This window comes from Babylonia areolata, chromosome 15 (genome assembly GCF_041734735.1).
Source record: "Babylonia areolata isolate BAREFJ2019XMU chromosome 15, ASM4173473v1, whole genome shotgun sequence".
Lineage (NCBI taxonomy): Eukaryota > Metazoa > Mollusca > Gastropoda > Neogastropoda > Buccinidae > Babylonia > Babylonia areolata.
The window spans coordinates 23,138,705-23,148,704 of NC_134890.1; the positions used below are offsets into that span (position 1 = coordinate 23,138,705).

A 10,000-nucleotide genomic window follows, 5' to 3' on the forward strand; every position below is an offset into this window, starting at 1 on the left:
TATACGCTACACCACATCTGCCAATCAGATTCCTGACCAGCAGCATAACCCAACGCGCTTAGTCAGGCCTTGAGAAAAAAAATAAATAAATAAAATAAAATATAAAATAAATGAAAATAAATAATAAATAAAAAAATAAAATTAAATAAAAATAAAAAATAGGATAAAATAAAAATAAGGTAAAATAAAATAAAATAAGATAAAGATAAAAATAGAATGGAGATACTCGCCAACCATCTCCTTATTGTCTGTATTAAAACCTTCTCCACCCAAATCTCACCCTTCCCTTCCCCTCCCCACTTATCATTAGTATTATTTTCATTATGATCATGATCATGAACATCATCGTCATCATGATTATCATTAATTCATTATTGTTGCCATTGTTTTCAAAATTATGATTATAACAACAACAACAATAATAATAATAATAATAATAAATAGTAGTAGTTGTAGTAGTATCATTAATTATCTATTCATTTTCTTATCTATTTATTTTTGTAATTGATTTTTTTTTCTTTTTTAATGAATGGAAACAAACAAAAAACCAAAACAAAACAAACCCCCCAAAAAAAACAACAACAACAACAACAACAACAAAACCCAGCCATCTGCCTGTCACTGCAACTAAATTTCCTCCTCCTCCCAACCCCACACCCCCACCCAACCCCCCCCCCCCCCCCCACCTGCCACCCCTACCCTATGCCCCCTACTCCCCGTCATTTATTCTGTTTGCTCAGCGAAAAAAGAACGGGAGGGGAGGGGAGGGGAGGGGAGAGGAAGGTGTGCTGGGGCTGGGTGGGTGGGTGAGTGGGTGATGTTTTCCTTCCTTTCATACCCCCACCGCCCCTACTCCTCCTCCAACACCCTTCTTAGCCAGCGAACACCCCCCCCCCCCACCCCCCACCCCCCACCCCCCCTCCAGCCTCTAAACAACAAACAACTACTACTAGGCCCAATGCCTGCTGCTTTGCTGGCTGGTTTTCCTTTACTTCCTTGCATGACCTAATTTCTCTGCAACTTGCAGGTGGCGCGCTATACGCAGAAGTCTAGCGGCACTATCACAGTGTAGTGCTTGATGCATTCATTACATGGGGACAGTAGTAGTATCTGGAGAGAGCCAGCCAGTGAGAGAGAGCGAAGCGAGCCAGCGAGCCAGAAAGAGCTGACATAGCTAGCTTGCTGCTACCAAGAAGTTCTTTGTCTGCGTTTCTCTGTGTGTGTGTGTGTGTGTGTCTTTGTCTGGTCTGGCATCAGATATAGGGAGAAGAAGGGAAGGGAAGGGGAGGGAAGGGAGGGGGTAGTAGGGGGGGCAGGGACGGAATGTAATGGCTTGCATGCGGTCTCCAGACGAAAAGTCGGGAGGGGGAAGGGGGAGTAAGGGGGTGGGGGGGGGGGGGGGGCGGGAGGGGGGGGGGGAGAGGACTGGGTGTGGGAACGTAGCAGGTTGAGAAAACGAGTATGGCTCCTGTGTGTGGTGACGTGTGTGTGTGTGTGTGTGTGTGTGTGTGTGTGTGTGTCCATTCCTTCTTTCTGCTTCCCTCCCGACTAACCCTATGTTGCCCCTGCTCCCCCCACCCACCCTCCCCCTTTACTTAGGGGCCTATGGCCCTAGAATTGTGTGGGTTTTCTTTGGTTCTAATTGGTGAGGCTTGAGAAGGGAACATTAATTTTGAGAGCAGCGGGGATGGAAAAAAGAACAGTTCGATATGTTAGCTTTATATATATATATATATATATATATATATATATATATATATATATATATATGGTACATATCTCCCTGCCCTTTCCTCCATTAACCCCCCCCCCTCCCCCTCCCACGCCTTCCCTCGTCTTCTACTCTTGCTCTCCTCCTCTACTATACCCCCTCCCCCTCACACCACTCCCTCTCCCGATATGCACATACTTAAACAAAACAAAACAAAACAAACACACACACACACACAAAAACAACAACAAGAGAACTTAAAAAGAAACACACACACACACACACACACACACACACACACACACACACACAGGAGACCTCGAAAGCATCTATTAGACGGCAGATTCTCCATCCCGAACAGACTGGAGCACGTGAAAAAGGGGTGGAGGAGGAAAACTGAAAGAAGCCCTAATCTGACTGAGATGATGACCTTGGGTGGTGGCTTGGATTTCGGGAGGGAGGGAAGGGGGAGGGGGGGAGGGTGCAGGGAGAGGGGTGGGTGGGGAAAGGGAGGGGGGGGGGAAGAAGAGGAATAGAGTAAGGAAGAGGGTGGAGGAATAGAAGAGGAGATGGAGAAGATTGCAGGGTTGCACGATGTTGGACCCGGACCGACCATCCACCCATGCGGAGTGGGCTCGCTCTGACGACGTGTTGCACACACAGAGGTAAGTGGGGGAAAACTGTAAGAAGGCCTAATCTCTCTCTCTCTCTCTCTCTCTCTCTCTCTCTCTCTCTCTCTCTATATATATATATATATATATATATATATATATATATATATATATATATTCCTATTTGATCATGAGGTTGCGCTGATCTGGTACATATCTCCCTGGCCGCCCCCCCCCCCCCCCCCCCCCCCCCCCCCCCAGAAGAGGAAGCGTGGAAGCGGTGAGGGCGAAGGGAGTCTCGAGAGTGGGCGTTGCCATGGTTGGAAGGGGAAACATAGCAGAGACAAAGAGAATCGCAACACTTTTCAGGCTCTTTGGCTGGGAGAGGGAAGTAATGGAGGCTGTGGGCAGTGGAAGGATGGGGCTGGGCCCCCCCACTACTCCCCCTCCCCCAGCCCCCCCCCCCTCCCCCTGCACCCTCCACTCCGCATCCCGTGTGAGAAGGGGAGGGGGATAGGAAGGGGGTAGCGTGCCATTCCTATCAACACAACTTGACCTTCACATTGCTCCTCCATCCTAAGCTGCAGACAAAGAAACGCAGCTGCAGAAAGGCTACCCTAAACTGGAACTGTACAGTATACATTTAGCAAGGTTACCGTGTCCTGTATGTGTAGGAATCATTAGTACCGTTACCCTGACCTTGTTTAGTAGGATGCACCAGTAACAGACTACATTGTACTGCACAGGCTATCGCAGTGAAGTCACCTTGACCTGTAAAGGATGCCTTTGTAATGTTGTCCTGACCTATAAAGATAGTGCGGTTGCCTTAATCTATATAGTTATAGGAATCATTAGTAAGGTTACCCTGACCTGTATAAGATGCCTTAATAAGGTTACCCTGAACTGCATAGGATGCCTTAGTAAAGTTACCCTGAAATGCAAATGATGCATCAGTAAGGTTACCCTAACCTGTATAGGAAGCACAAGTAAGAAGTAATAATGTATTGCATAGGATGCATTGGTGAGGTGTCCCTGACCTGTATAGGATATATCAGTAAGGTCACCCTGACCTTTATTCTATGCATTAGTAAAGTTACCCTGAACTGTGCAATATGCATTGAGGTTACCTTGTGTTCTATAAGATGCATTAGTGAGGTTACCTTGACCTCTACAGGATGCATTAGTGAGGTTACCTTGACCTCTACAGGATGCATTAGTGAGGTTACCTTGACCTCTACAGGATGCATTAGTGAGGTTACCTTGACCTCTACAGGATGCATTAGTGAGGTTACCTTGACCTCTACAGGATGCATTAGTGAGGTTAACGTGGCCTGTGTGGTACATATTAGTAAAGATAACCTGAACTGTGCAGGATGGGTTTGTAAGGTGCGATGATGGATGGTGACAATGAGTTACACGCATGCTGCATCGTGTTGTACTGAGGTTGGTAATGTTGCGATTATTGCATTGTTACCTATTTTGTTTTATTTATTCATTTATTTATTTATTTACTTTTGTTTTGATTTGGATTGTTATTAAAACTGCGGAAAGTAAAGATGAACCGGTTAATTTAAGTCAAGGTATAAAAGTGGCAATGGTAATTATTTACAATTCTCTTCTCCCCCCCCCCCCCCTACGCCCCCCCCCCCCCCCCCCTCTCTCTCTCTCTCTCTCTCTGTCTATGAACACGTGGTAGAAGTTGCACAGCCACACAGTGCAACGCCTCTGGCATTAGAGGAATTATAGACTGAAGAGGCAGTGGTGGTGATGGTGGAAAGGGGTTGGGGAACAGTTTGTGTGTGTGTGTGTGTGTGTGTGTGTGTGTGTGTGTGTGTGTGTGTGCTGGGGTAGGAGTGGGGGTGGGGGAGCTGGGAAAGGGTGGAGGGTGGGGGTTGGGGGTTGGGGAGGGGCTTTGGAGGTGGTATATATTACGCAGGACTGCACGGGCACTTGCATTCCTCTCAGCAGGGAAGAGGGAGGAGGGAGATGATGAGCGGGTGGGGGGAGGGGGGGGGGGAGTTGGGGGTGGTTGGTAAGAGGTATGGTGTAACTGTTGCTTGGGCCGTGGGAAGAGGAGGAGGGAGTGGAAGGGGGGGTTGGGTGTGGGGTGGGGGAGGGGGAGGGGGGGGGGGGGGCAGGGAGCACGTGAGGGGTGGCTGAGGGAGCTGCTAAAGTGAAGGTCAGGGGCAACAGACTGGAGGTGGGGGATGAGAGGGGGAGGGGGAGCCGGGGAAGGGGGTTGGGGGGAGGGGGCAGCAGATTGTGTCGCCGTAAACACAAATGTGTGCAGTGAAGGTGTGTGTGCACACATATTGTCCGCCAGCGACAATGATTATGTGCACGGCGACAATGTATGCCGGAACAGGGGGTTTTGAAGGATGGTTTGAAAACGTGCTTTTTTTGTTTTTGTTTTTTCTTTTCTTTTCTTTTTTTTTTTTTTTTTTTTTTTGGGGGGGGGGGTTGTTTGTTTTTGTTTTTGTTTTGTTTTTTCAAGGTAAGCATGATTATATATAGACATTGCGATGATGTTTTCATTGTTGTTGCTGCTGAAGCTGCTGTTGCTTTTGATAATCACGGCCGTTGATATTTTGGCTCTGCTAAAAAACCTCCTTCTCCTCATTCTTCTCATTGTCATTCTCTTGAAGAAAATGTTTATGGGAGGGTCGGAATAATGGAATAATTGGGAAAAAGGTATGTTACTATTTTAGAATCCCGCCACCCCCCCCCCCTCATCCCCCCCTAAAAAAGTGACCTTAACATAATGTCAGATCAGGTCAGGTCAAGCGGAAACGGAAGAGCAGCGTTGGGGGTAAAATCTGGCACGTTCGAACCCCCACCTCCACCCTCCCTCCTTGCTAGCGCAGCAGACACAACAATGCCAACTTCTTCCACCCCGCCCCCCCCCCCCTCCCCCTTTCCAAAACTGTGTACAAAGCTGCGGCACAGGAAATGCCAGGAAGTGACGTCACTTAGCGACACGCATGCGACGCACGTGCAAGCCGGAGGGGGGGGAGGGGGGGGGGAAGAGGTTGGGGTGTTGTGGGGGTCGGGGAAGGGGGTAGGGTGACACTATGGAAACCAGATGCTGGGTGGAGACACGCCTGTTGTGCCACACACACACACACACATATAGCGATTTTGTTTTGCTGACACACGAGTTTGGGTCTAGGAGGGTCGTTTTCAGTGCTCAGCACTCGCACTCTCACAGAACATTAAAAAGAAAAGAAAAAAAAAATCCGTTTTGCTCTCTCTCTCTTTCCAGCTGGTCTCTGTTCTCGTTAGCTATTTCGAGTATGTATAGTTTACGTTTTTTGTTTGGTTGGTTTTGTTGTTATTGTTTGTTTGTGTGTGGTTTTTTGTTTGTTTGTTGTTGTTTTTTGTTTTGTTTTTTTTGTAGGAGGATTAAGTTCCAGATTCAGTTTTTAGGTGTCAAAGCAAGCGGACTGATCTATCCATATACGCTACAAATCTGCTTAAAAAAAAAAAAGAAAGGGGGAGGGAGAGGGAGCGGGGAGGAGGGGGGGGGGAAGCAGATTCCTGATCTACGCATAAACCTAACCCGCTGTCAAGTATTGAAATGAGAGCCTACCCTAAGTTTGTGTCCAAATTTTTGTTGAGTTAAAATGGTCACATAACACTGACCCAATATATATATATATATATATGTGTGTGTGTGTGTGTGTGTGTGTGTGTGTGTGTGTGTGTGTGTGCGTGCGTGTGTGTGTGGTGCGTGTGTGTGTGTGTGTGTGTGTGTCCGCAAAGACATTATTCTTAATAATATTTGTGGGAACAGTGGTAGATGGGGGAAGTGGGGGTAGCAACAGGGCTATGTAAAGGGGAAAGGAGAGACAGAGAGAGTGAGGAGAGGGGGGGGAGAATGTCGGGTGGCAAAAACAGAGCAAAGACCCTCGATTTCGGGCCAGAAAGCATGTATGCAGGTACAGGACCTTTGATGGGCTCTTTGCGCATAGCAAGGGTACAAGAGTGGTGGGTGAAGTGCAAAAACGTCAAGCCACTGAAAGGAACAACACCTGAACATTCGCAATCTGTTTTCTATAATAATTCGGGACGCTGGCAGGCACCGCCTTCCAAGTTCACAGAGATCAGATTTGGCTGTTGAGAAACTGGAGCTGGGTGGACCTCGCTTTTGTCACAACTAGGCACTAAAGTGTGTGTGTGTGTGTGTGTGTGTGTGTGTGTGTGTGTGTGTGTGTGTGTGTGTGACACACGCACACACACAGAGACAGAGACAGAGAGGGGGGCGGGGGGGGGGGGGGGGGGTGTGAGAGAGGGAAGTGTGGGACAGGAGTGGGTGTTTTATGTGGGCGTTCCAATTCTGGACTACTAGATAACTGTGAAACCACTTTAGATACGTTACGTATATCAACATGGATTAAGATAAAAAAAAAAAAATAAATGCAATGAAAATATCATCATAGGAACGTAACCGAAACATAACTCCCAATCCCTGTGTGTGTGTGTGTGTGTGTGTGTGTGTGTGTGTGTGTGTGTGTGTGTGTGTGTGTGCAATTGAGCGTATCTTGTCAGCGCTGCAGACCATTAGTACTTCAAAATAATATGTATTCGTCTATATGTATTCGTGTTCATGCCATCGAATATAAACCGACAAAACTAGCATAAAACGAACGAAAAAAAAATATATATAAAATTACAATGGATTTATCCCCCCCCCCTCCCCCCCCAAAAAAAAACAAACAAACAAAAAAGCAAAAAAAAAAAAAAAAAAAAAAAAAAAACATTTTAACAACGGAATACAATGGTAATAAAAGAAATACTGAAAATCCAAACACAAGACAATTGATCGTTTTTAATATGTCCGAGCGCCTGTAACAGACAAATTTAATGCCTGTCCAACCCAAAGCTTCCCTTGTTCAGAACTGCAGACGAAGTGAATATTGTGGATAATATTCAGCTTCGTTAATGAAACGCAATCGGCGTATGTATCATGCAGATCCAGAGAATCTTTCCCAGTGAAATTCCAGTGTTCTTTTTCTCCAGCATGTGTGCGATTGAAGAAGGCCTAATAACTAAAGTAATAATATAACAGTCTTAATAAAAAGTTAAGAATCCTGCAGTCGGCGTATGTATCATCCAGAACCAGACAATCTTTCCCGATGAAATTCCCAAGTTCGTTTTCTCCAGCATATCTGTGATTGAAGAAGTACTAAGAACTACAGTAATAACCTAACGGTGCATTGTCCTCAAGAGACGCAGCCCCGACTGCTAAGACGACAAACGGAAGTGCTGCGCGCGGCAAAAGGAAACGCAGCATCAGCCTACTTGTAGTTACTTGCTATACGGCACGAGACGAAAAGACCTCATCGACGGTGCGCGCGCGCTCATGGTCCGCGCATGCGCACAAGAAGGCAGACACGTGTACACCACCAGCATTCGTGGCACTTAGGTCTCGTGACTGGCTTGCGCGCGCACACACACACACACACACACACACAGAGACACGCACGCGCACAAAGAGAGAGAGAGAGAGGGGTGTGTGTGTGTGTGTGTGTGTGGGGGGGGGGGGGGTGAGGGGGGGTGCCGGGGGTATGGGGAGGGCTGTGGGAGGGGTGGGGGGGGGGGAGAACAAAAAATTTGAAATGATAAAAATGATTTTAATGTCCATCACCCCCACCCCCGTTGCCATCACCACCACCACTGGACGAGGGCAGCAGCCGAGGTGGGTTAAATCTTAATTAAAGTCCAGGGTTCGAATCCCTGTCATGACGCCAGCCAGTGGTGGGTAAATGATAGAAGTTTGTCCGATCTCCTAGGTCAACAGATGTTGGTGCCTAAGACCCCCCCCCCCCCACCCCCCCCCCCCCCACCCCCACCCCCGCCGACCCTCCCTACATATGTACATACGCATGCAGAATATCAGAACACGCCCGTTGATTAAATCCATGTCAGCTTTCGGTGGGTTATGGGGAAAAAGAAAAAAAAGAACATACCCGACATGCACCCCCTCCACCCCGCCTCAACCCCCTCGCCTCCGAAAACAGAGAATGGCTGCATTCATGGCAGGGGTAAAACGTTTATAAAACGGGTAAATGCCCACTCGTGCAAACGAATGAACGTGGATGTCGCAGCCCACAAACAAAAAAACAACAACAAACAACAACAACAAAAATCCACCATTACCACCACCACCACCACCACCTCAATACCCACCCACACCTTTCCTCCACTATACCCCTATACCCCTTGCTGCCTCCTTCAACCTACTACTTACTACCCGACCTCTACTTCCACACAACCTAATCCCACTTACCCTCGCTCTCACTCTCCCGCCTTACCACTTTTCCAAACTTCCGGTGGAATCAGTTTTGGTAAACATGGCGTCTGTGTCAGTCCCGTGTGCAAAATCGGTGTTACAGTAATGATTATTAATTTGTCATCGTCATTTTCGTTATCTACATCGAGGTATTCTTCAGTTGTAATATCATTATGATTGAGATGTTGATTCTTTTTGTTCAAACATTGTTTTTTCTTTCTTTTTTTTTCTTTTCTTCAATACTCTCTAGAGACGAACTTTAAAACACTTGTCAGCGAAGTCTTCAACAATTTTTACCCCATGATTATTTATTTATTCATTCATTTAATCATTTATTCATTTATCTGTTTATTATGATTTTTTGTGTTTGCCTGATCTTAGAAGCAGTATAATATTGTATTAATAACCAATATGTAAACGTGTCGAAAATTCTATTCAAAATTAGTTGACAAACGATTAAAAAAATAAAATAAATAAAATAAAAAGTAAAAAAAGAAAGCAAAACGTATGTCTAATCACTTACAACAAACCACAAAAGAAAATAAATGTTCTACTAAACTTCGAAGTCCTCCTAGTCAATACGCGTATGCGGCCAAACGTTTTTCCCTCTATCTCTCTCACTCGCTTACAACTTCCCACTTTCAAACAAAAGTAAACATCAATCTCTCAACCGTCTAGCCACGCACCCAAGACGATAATCAATTGATCGAACGATCAGTTTATCAATTAACTCAGACACCCCCAAATTGTCAAACAGCACAGTAGCAGAACAAGTCACAACGACCACCACCCCCCCACCCACCCCCACCACCCCCCATCATAAAACCACTGCTCTTCTATCGAGTCATGTCCACTGAGATGTGAACAAGATTTATTTGTATGCATGTCAATAGATCTTTTTCTGTCCCTCTCCCCCCTACCCCCTACCTACTCCTAACACCCTCCCCTTTACCACCATCTCCAACACGCCATGAGTATATATATATATATATATATATATATATATATATATATATATATATAACATCAAAACTGCGTGAGTGCTTCGCAGTTTTCTGCTCAGTTAACACATACACGAATCTGTACCAGCTTACTTTACTTTGCTACGGACGGCTGTAGCAGCAATTTCGCAGAGTTTCGGGAAAACTGGGAAGAATAATAGTAAGCAAGTTTCGGGAAATTGTCTGTAGTGCAAACACAATCATATTTTGGATTTCACACACACACACACACACACACACACAAACGGGGCGAGCTTGCCCTGAAACGAGAACTTGACAAGATGCACCATGCGAGGTGAGGAGGGAGGAGAAAAGAATAGCCTCACAAACAACACACACACACACACACACACACACTGTGGACGTTGCTACACGACCACCTTTT

The 10,000-nt window shown here is 46.1% G+C and overlaps 1 protein-coding gene across 1 annotated transcript in view; it reads right to left on the reverse strand.

Moving 5' to 3' along the window:
* LOC143290499 (uncharacterized) overlaps positions 1-10,000 on the reverse strand; it is a 57,179-nt gene that overhangs the window by 46,263 nt on the left and 916 nt on the right. The gene's annotated exons all lie outside the window — the stretch shown is intronic.